Here is a 9,083-nt window from a genome sequence, read left to right on the forward strand (position 1 = left end):
AAAAGGCTGAAAAGCTAGCAATAAACAGTTCATTGAGAATTCAGTTCTGGCCTGCCGTGCTTCTGTGCTCCACCCACCAGGTCCAATACTACACATGATTACCGCGATATTCAACGAGATGCGTTATATGCATGCGCAGTAGTGAAAAAAACGACAGCCTGACTCGTACACGATATGATTCGGAATTCTTCGGTAATTTCCGTTCTGCCGATAAGCACATCGATTAACACAGACACGGCACATGTTTTATATGTGGCGGCTTTAGTTGATGGTGTGCCTGAATCTTCGCTTCATATATATTTTTTTTATTTTCAACTAGCCAGATGGGCTGGCTAGTGACAGGAATTACCCGCCAAATGACAAATTAAGTCGCCTCGGGCGACTGGACCACCGCGAATTTCAAGCCCTGCATCTCAAAGTTACTGCAGGAGAAGACCACTGATGTCCTCAAAGCGTCTGCATTATTGCAGAATGCTGTACGAACTCTACAGGAGTACAGGGAGCAATTTGATGAGGCAAAGGCTTCCACTCTGGCATTGGCTGTGAAATGGGGCAGTCAAACGCAATTTGTAGCCAACAGGTTGAAAAAAGTGAAGCGCCACTTTGATCACCTTAGCGAAGACAGTCGGCTTTCCGATGCAGAACATTATTTTCGGGTGAATGTGTTCTATGCACGTCTTGATGTAATCATTCAGCAGCTGTCACAAAGGTTTGTCAGTTTAAATCGGACTGCTCATTTGCATCCAAATACGCTCCAGCATGCCAAGGACAAGGAGCTATACGAAGTGGCCCGTCGACTGTGTGATCACTATAGAGGATGTGCAGTCATGTGACCTGTCCGTGTTTAATCCGCCTACTCCGCCATATTGGACGGCTTCAGGATTGTTTACCTTGCGCGAGTGTAATGGATCCAGGGAGTAATCCCCAAGAAAATTCGGAAAATACCCCATCTACATCGCGCAATTACTTGTCTAAGTTTGTTCAGCATTTTGAAGGTGACATTAGGCAGCGTTACGTGGAAAAGTGTTCCAGGTTGGGGATTGCAGATCCGTACAACTTGCCGCAATCCTTGTTCAGGGAAATTCGGAGCTGCGGTGCCGGCGATTTGCCCGATCTGGACTACCACGACATTTACAATTTTCTCGTTAATCGTGAATCGTGTTACACTGGCAAAGCCCTCAAAGCTTACAAGAGCCTGGAAGCTTATAAATATTTTGTTGCGGGATGGATATCTCAACTATACCTCTGGAAGGTTCCGAAGAAGGAAGTCTACTTGATAACCTCATGGGTAAGTGGCATTAAGACATTTATCATAAAGAGACTATGCAGGACATTTTATCGCTTATTTAGTAATTTTAATACAGAATTTACTCTGATGAAATTATTCAGACACTCCAACGCCCCCCCTAAAGAAAAAAATCGGATCTGCGCGATTCAGCCGTGAAAAAGGCGCATCCGCCATTTTCATCCCTGTTTAAACTCATAGGTTAACCGACTTTAACTGGCTAATGAGGCTCGGTGGTCGGTCAAGATTTTTTTTTAGTTTTTGCCATCCCTACTATGGATTGACCTTTCAAAGGCATATATGAGCCAAAGAGATAAAACATTGTCATAGACTAGGCCAGGGTAGTAGGGCTAGGCATAGCCATTTTAAACATTAGAGACTGTCTAGTTTCTAAGTATGCAGTTATCATTCAATCCGAAAATCAACTTAACAGATGTACTAGGAGTATTGAATTAGAAGATTACACCTACCTGATATGAAGTGTTCACTACAAATTCGGCTGGTAGAACTGGGGTACCAGTTTTCTCTTCGCACAGCGGACACCCATTTTGCGCGTCTCTCCTCGTCTGCGGGGAATCTATAAAATGACAGGCCCTCCTTTTGGCCCTGTCTATTGGTACAACCAAATGCTGAACAAGATATAACCATTCTCGAAAGATCTACTCCCACACACTTGATAATTAGAACGGGTTCGTCTAAGTTCTATGCGCGACCTTGCTGTCCAAAAAGGCAGATAAACAAATATCACATGACCTCATGATGTCATGTGCACGCTCTCTATAGTCGGGATATTGACTCCAGCTTTCCTGGTCAACTAGTGTCATTTAGGGCTTGTTTCAAGGAGCAGATAGCGAGACACACATCTGTGCTTAGCCTGGCCAGGTTGCTGGTAGTAGATCATCCAGCAGTAACTTCTACATTTAGTGAGGTGTGCACGGCCTTCTTGTTTTTTCTCACTCTCCCTATCTCAGTTGCGACAGCAGAGTGATCTTTCTCCAAATTAAAATTGATAAAAAATTATCTCAGGAGCGCAATGGGTCAAGAGAGACTCTGTGGATTGGCCATTTTATCAATTGAGAATGAGCGAGCAAGAGCGCTTAACATCCCTCAAATAGTCAACGATTTTGCGGAGCGCAAGGCACGTCGAATGCCTGTTTAATGACGAACGCAGGTTTCAGTGTCGGCTTTGTAGTTGAAGACGTGCTTACACAATGAGAGTGTATCATTCATGATTGCTGGATTTTTGTTGTTGTTGTTGTTTCATGTCTATTTGGAACATAATAACAAATGAATGGAAAATACAGGCTATGAAGGCCTATAAAAATAAAAAAGAAAATAATAATAATAAAAAAAAACTTTGAGCAAGTTCTGTTCTCATATAGCCTGATTATATGCTGCAGGCCTTCTGTTTATTTGAAATTTCGCCATGGCTAGGTCCAAAGGCTACGTTCTTAAAAACTCTGGGCTCACGCTAGCCGCTCGCACGTCCGCAAATTGCGAAGTTTTATTCCAATTTGCGAAAAAAAAATCATCTGTATTCGCATTTTATGCGAAAGTCATTTAAAGTTTAAGCAAAATCCATCAAACAATTGCGATTTCTCAAGATAAACAGTACCTTTCAGGGCCTGAATTTGGGTGTGGGATTGCGGGTATCGCGCATATATATTTTTTTTAATTCCCACACCTTTAACGATTCCAATGCGAGAGATTCCCACACACATTACTGCATTGCCTGACAACGTCAATCTAATAATGGATCAGTGTGAATGCGCGACTACCTTCTGTTCTCAAGTTTACTTGAATTGAACCATCCTTTTCCTGACTGACCCCCCTCTTATCTCCCCCCGTAGCCTACTCAGAAAAAAAACATCAGACACAGACAGTTCACACACACACACACAGATACAGCGCGCGCACTCTTCCTCTCTTGGACTTTAGCTGTAAAACAAACCTGGACCGCTGGCTAAAACGTACAAGTGCAGTGGCAGAAGTTTCCCCTGCTAAGAGGAAAACTCCTGAATCCGATGGTGGTAATAGCAGTGTGAGTGATACCGTTGAGAATACACAGGACGAGACAGCTAACGTTAACGTCGACGTTGTGAAGGGGATTAGATCAGAGCATGGCTATAAGAAAAAAGTATTTACAAGGAAAAGCAAAGGACACTGATGCTGACAAAAGGGATGACCACTAGGAGAAAGAGTAGGAAAGACTACATATGTACAAGAATCCTGCACTCAGCAAAGATGAATTGTTCAGTGTTGAGAACAATTTGATTTTTTTTTTAATTAAAGATGGCATATGACACAGGAGACAGGGCTATATGGTATAAGAGAATCCTGAAAAGTCAACAAAGACTGTTGTCATGTTAACGTTCTATATGTGGACTGAAACAAAGTTTGTAAATTCATTTAGTGTTAAAGGTCCCATGGCATGGTGGTTTGTTGATGCTTTAAACGGGCTCGTGGAGGTTTCCGGATGTTATATCCGCAGCCTTTCTCGAAATGAACCCTCGGCACGTAGATATAGCCTCCTGGGAGAAAGCCCCATTTCAGCGCTTTTCCCAGTGCGTTGTTTTGCTAATGAGAAGCAGGAGGCGGGGAAGGGTAGAGGGTGGGGGTGGGTCTTATCATTAATATTCATGACATGTAAACGTGTTACCTCTGATTGGCTAACAGCACTGTGACACTACCTCCAGTGGGTCAGAACAAGCGGATGTGGGTGTCTTACTATGGTGAGAGAGAAGGAACAAACCGCGAAGGGAAAAATACCGCGCGCTGACGTCATTAAGGTGCGACGCGAGGAAATAAAATAAATTCAACAAATGTTTGGGTTTTTACTGAACAAACAAACAAATAAAATGAACGAGTGACTTAAAAAAAGAATGTGGGTGTCTTTGTAAAAACTGTTTTGATTGGCTATTATAACAGAGCATGCTGCATGCTTTTTGGTTTTGTAGCGCAGAGTACCTGGCTAACTGCAGGAAGCGGTTAGCTGCACAGCTAATGTAGCCATTGCAAGGCTAACGTGGCACCGATTTTAAAACACGGCAAAACATAAGCTCATAAGTTACAGTCAATTTCCAGACTAAACTCAGTTTAACAGAGCATGCTGCATGCTTTTTGGTTTTGTAGCGCAGAGTACCTGGCTAACTGCAGGAAGCAGTTAGCTGCACAGCTAATGTAGCCATTGCAAGGCTAACATGGCACCGATTTTAAAACAACTTTTGAGCTGGGCGGGCAATCCATACAGTGGGTGGGAATCCGGGGGGGGCATGGGGATCATCTCCCTTGCTGACGTAGGCAAGGGAAGAGTTTATCAACGCGCCGTTTTGATGCGCCATTCTCAAATGTTGGGCATAGTTTGGTTTACACATTATGAAATTTCTAGCCACTGGGGTGACTTAAGAAGGTCAGAGGAACTCATTTTAACGTTAAAAAACCTCAGAAAGTGAAAATTTCATGCCATGGGACCTTTAAGAACAGTTTGATAGTGTTTTCTTATTTTAATTGTAGACATTAAACAGAGGACAGGGATGATCAGATCAAACATGAGAATAGAAAAATGATATAAAAGCTGATAAAAAAGATGATATAAAAATGTTATCAAAGGAAAAAGCAAAGGTCACTGATTAAAGAGATGGTCACAAAAAGAAGAGACAAATAACACAAACATAGTTAAGAGAATCCTGAAAAGTCAGCAGACTGGTTTAAGTTAGATTTTAAGTTAGACTTGTTGTGTCAATAAATTCATTGAGTGCTATTAAGAACAGACTGATTTTTTTTCTTTTTTTATAATTAAACAAAGCAGTGACACTTAAAGAATAGTGCATGAAGATGAGGAAGAAGCAGCTGTGTAAAGCAACACCAAGGAGGTTGTAAAATTAGCTTAACTAAAAGGCACACAACCTTCTAAACTCTTCCTAGAGCCTTACTCGCACTGCTAGAAAAAGGCTATTGGTGTTTGATGGCATAATACAGTCAGTCAGCAATGTCATGCTCTAAAGGATCTCTTTCATTTTGTGGTGGTTTTCTACCCTCCACCCAAAACTGAACAGTCCATATCTTAGACGGCTGGTGGGAATAATACTTGCATTTATCCACCCGGCCTTTGTCTGACAATGCTATCCAAATTTGGAGATATCAAAATGAAAAGTCTACTAAAAATGATACCTCAAATGGTGACAAAAGGTTACATACTGTAGAGATCTTCAATCTGAGTAGTAGCAGAAGGTAAGACCTAAGCTATTTAAGCCCACAAGTAGCGTTCCCCACAAACTGTATAAATCCCCCCCATTTGAGTCACTGAGGGGGGAATTTCCCCCCATTCTGAAAATGAAATTCAGGCCCTGCCTTTCATGTCCATCTTCGATGTTTTGATTTATAACCAACGCCCCCGAGTTTCGAAGCTTCTTATTGGTTGACCGCAAATTACGTCTTCCAATAGCATCGGACCTTACATATAAAATGATCAATTTCCGAGTTGCGCTGATAATGTCAGCAATTCTCGCTCATTAGTGAACAAGATTATAGCGAGGTTTGTTTAAAATAAATTATCCGACGTAAAGTATGACAAAAACTTATCTAAAAAGTGAGAACATATTAGAATATTCTGTTAGCTTTCTCAGTTAGGGATAAAAACACGATATAACCATTCTAAAGATGTATTTTCTACATAATATCAACCCTGACAGAACTTTGGAAGAACTCACAGATGAACCAGGATATATCGACCAAGTGTACCTTGTTTTCAGAGCGTTTTGACGCACATGGTTCAAAGTTTTGACTGCAAGTGTTTCATTTGAGAAATTAATGGTGAATATCATTATATTTGGGTTATGAGATTAATTTATAAGAAACAAACATTGATTTTAACTCCCTGAGCTCCCTTCATCCTACCCATAAAGACACCCCCTCCCCCTAAACACACACACACACGGATCCCAATTATACACACACACACACACACACACACACATACACAGGCCAGTCAGCATACTGGCCTATGCATAGATAGCAAAGAATGCAAAGCACATCACACCAGATGTTAGATATAATTATAATGAAAAATATGGACTCCGTAAACCAGATTAAGCGGTTAAATTAAACACACAATTTCATTACATATATACAGTTGATGAAATGATCAAAATAAGAGGATTCACCAACAAACTACAATAACAATTCATTTTTCAATATTATGTCAGTGCAAGAAACATTTAGAAGTATAACATATCTTGCTAAAAATTACTTTGCTAAAAAGAAAATTGTTCTTTTAGCATTTCTTGCTAAGCGAAATTGCAAATTGCTAAAGAAAAATTTGAGTCTTTAGCACTTTTTGCTAAAACAATTTGGGTCCAAGAGTGAGCACAGAAACTGCTTTTTGTTAGATATAGCCTGAGTAGGCCTATATGCCACAAGCCTTCTAATTTGTTTGCAATTTCACCATGTGAGGGGGGGGGCCTGATTGGTGTTTTGCCCCGGGGCCTTGTGTGCAGTTGTTCCGCCACTGATTATTATTATCAGTACTTGAGTAAATTGGGATCATGAACAGGGAAAAAAAAATCTACATCTCTTCAAAATCATGACAAAATGGTCTTACACTTTCTCACACAAGCTCTGATTTGTTGAGGTGATTATTGTTCCCTAATGAGACTACAGTATCACAAGTTCTTGTTCGTGAAGTGATTAGATTAGTGTGTATAATGTGAAGGAACGTTAGAGATGTCATCCTGGGTTTCAAATCTACACTACAAACTACTTGAAAACTAATTAACATGCAACACTGTTGTAATTTGTGGGATTATTTATTTTTTAGTTTGACTTGCATCAACAAGACATTCTGTCATACTGTACACTGAATGAGGTGTTTTTGTACAGGGATGTTGTTGATTTGTCTCACTGTGTGGTTCACGAGCGCAGTAATACACAGCTGTGTCTTCAGTCTGCAGATTCCGTCCTCGAATTGTTATTGTGTTAGTAGCAGTGTCTCTGGAAATGCTGAACTTATTTTTCAGTTTCTCACTGTAATCTGTACTCCCACCACTGCTCATTTTTCCAAACCACTCCAGAGTTTTTCCTGCAGGTTGTCGAATCCAATGTGTATGATAGCTCATAACTGAGTATGAAACCTTGCAGTTGATGGAGAGACTCTGGCCTGGCTGGACTGTCATGGAAGCAGGCTGAGTCAGTTCCTCACCATGCACATCTGTGGAGGAAAACACATGGTGGTATCTCACACAATATACGCTGCACATTTATTGTCATTGTAGTAAATGAATGAATTTGATAAAGCACTCACAGGAAGCAGCTGCTAGCAGGAGCAGTAGAGATGGAGAGAACATGGTGTGTGTTGTTTGTACTGGGATCTTCTCTGTTCTCCAAAGTTTAACAGAGACCATCACCCACATAAATAGAGCGATATCCAGCCTTGATGCATGTATTTGCTTATCTGCTGATGATGGGAGGAGAATGGATTTCAAATTGATTTAAATCATGAGGAGGAGATTCATCTTATGGAGAATGTGAGGCTTTTGAATGGAACAAATATTTTCCATGACAGAAAGTTCTTTACCAACTTCCATTATTTATAAATCAGTAATAGAGGAAATTATACATGTAGAGAAACTCACAACAAAGATTAGATCCTAAATTTCAGGTGATAATTATTATCTGTGCTTGAGGACATAAATCCCCTCCTGCCCACTTCTGCATTTATTTTTCTTTGCAATATTTTCTCACAAACTCTGTTGGTTCTTTTCCTCACAATATCAACACTTGAATCCTTGAAACCACAGTGACGTGAACAAGGATGAAGCAGAAAACGTGTCACACAGCATCACCTGAGCTCCCAATACGCTGCCATGTTCATGTTTCTGGTCTTGTGTGGCTCATCCATACAGTTTTAAATACAATACCTACAATTCAAAATAATTAGTTTTTATTGCCCTTATTTAATTCCTGGGCTCCCATTGGTAACAGGGAGTGATGTTGCATCCCATTCCAACTTTCCGACAGATTATTAGACTCTAATAGAATAGATGAGCCAAAATAATTGGGGATCTTTTATAATGGGCCCTGAATCGTGACCAGTATGAAAAGGTGGGCCTCAAAGCAGAAAAGGTTGAGAACCCCTGATTTAGACGATGTCTCTGCCCCTAATTCTGAGAGATAATCATTGTGGGTTTTTTTCTCATTTCAGAACAAAAAGAAAGGTTCATGAGTTTAACCTCAGGAGAAGTGAGATACTGCCCTCTATAGGTGCAAAAACATTTACACATTTATTTTTACAGTTCATGAAGGATTCCGGGGCGGCACGGTGGTGTAGTGGTTAGCGCTGTCGCCTCACAGCAAGAAGGTCCTGGGTTCGAGCCCCGGGGCCGGCGAGGGCCTTTCTGTGTGGAGTTTGCATGTTCTCCCCGTGTCCGCGTGGGTTTCCTCCGGGTGCTCCGGTTTCCCCCACAGTCCAAAGACATGCAGGTTAGGTTAACTGGTGACTCTAAATTGAGCGTAGGTGTGAATGTGAGTGTGAATGGTTGTCTGTGTCTATGTGTCAGCCCTGTGATGACCTGGCGACTTGTCCAGGGTGTACCCCGCCTTTCGCCCGTAGTCAGCTGGGATAGGCTCCAGCTTGCCTGCGACCCTGTAGAAGGATAAAGCGGCTAGAGATAATGAGATGAGATGAAGGATTCTGTGAAATGAAGAAATAATAAAAGGTTCAAAATGACTAATCTTGAAAGAATATCATTATTATGCAGTTCATTGATCAAACTTACTTTTTGTGTGTTTGAAATGACACAAA

This window comes from Neoarius graeffei, chromosome 20, assembly GCF_027579695.1.
Source record: "Neoarius graeffei isolate fNeoGra1 chromosome 20, fNeoGra1.pri, whole genome shotgun sequence".
Taxonomy (NCBI): Eukaryota; Metazoa; Chordata; class Actinopteri; order Siluriformes; family Ariidae; genus Neoarius; species Neoarius graeffei.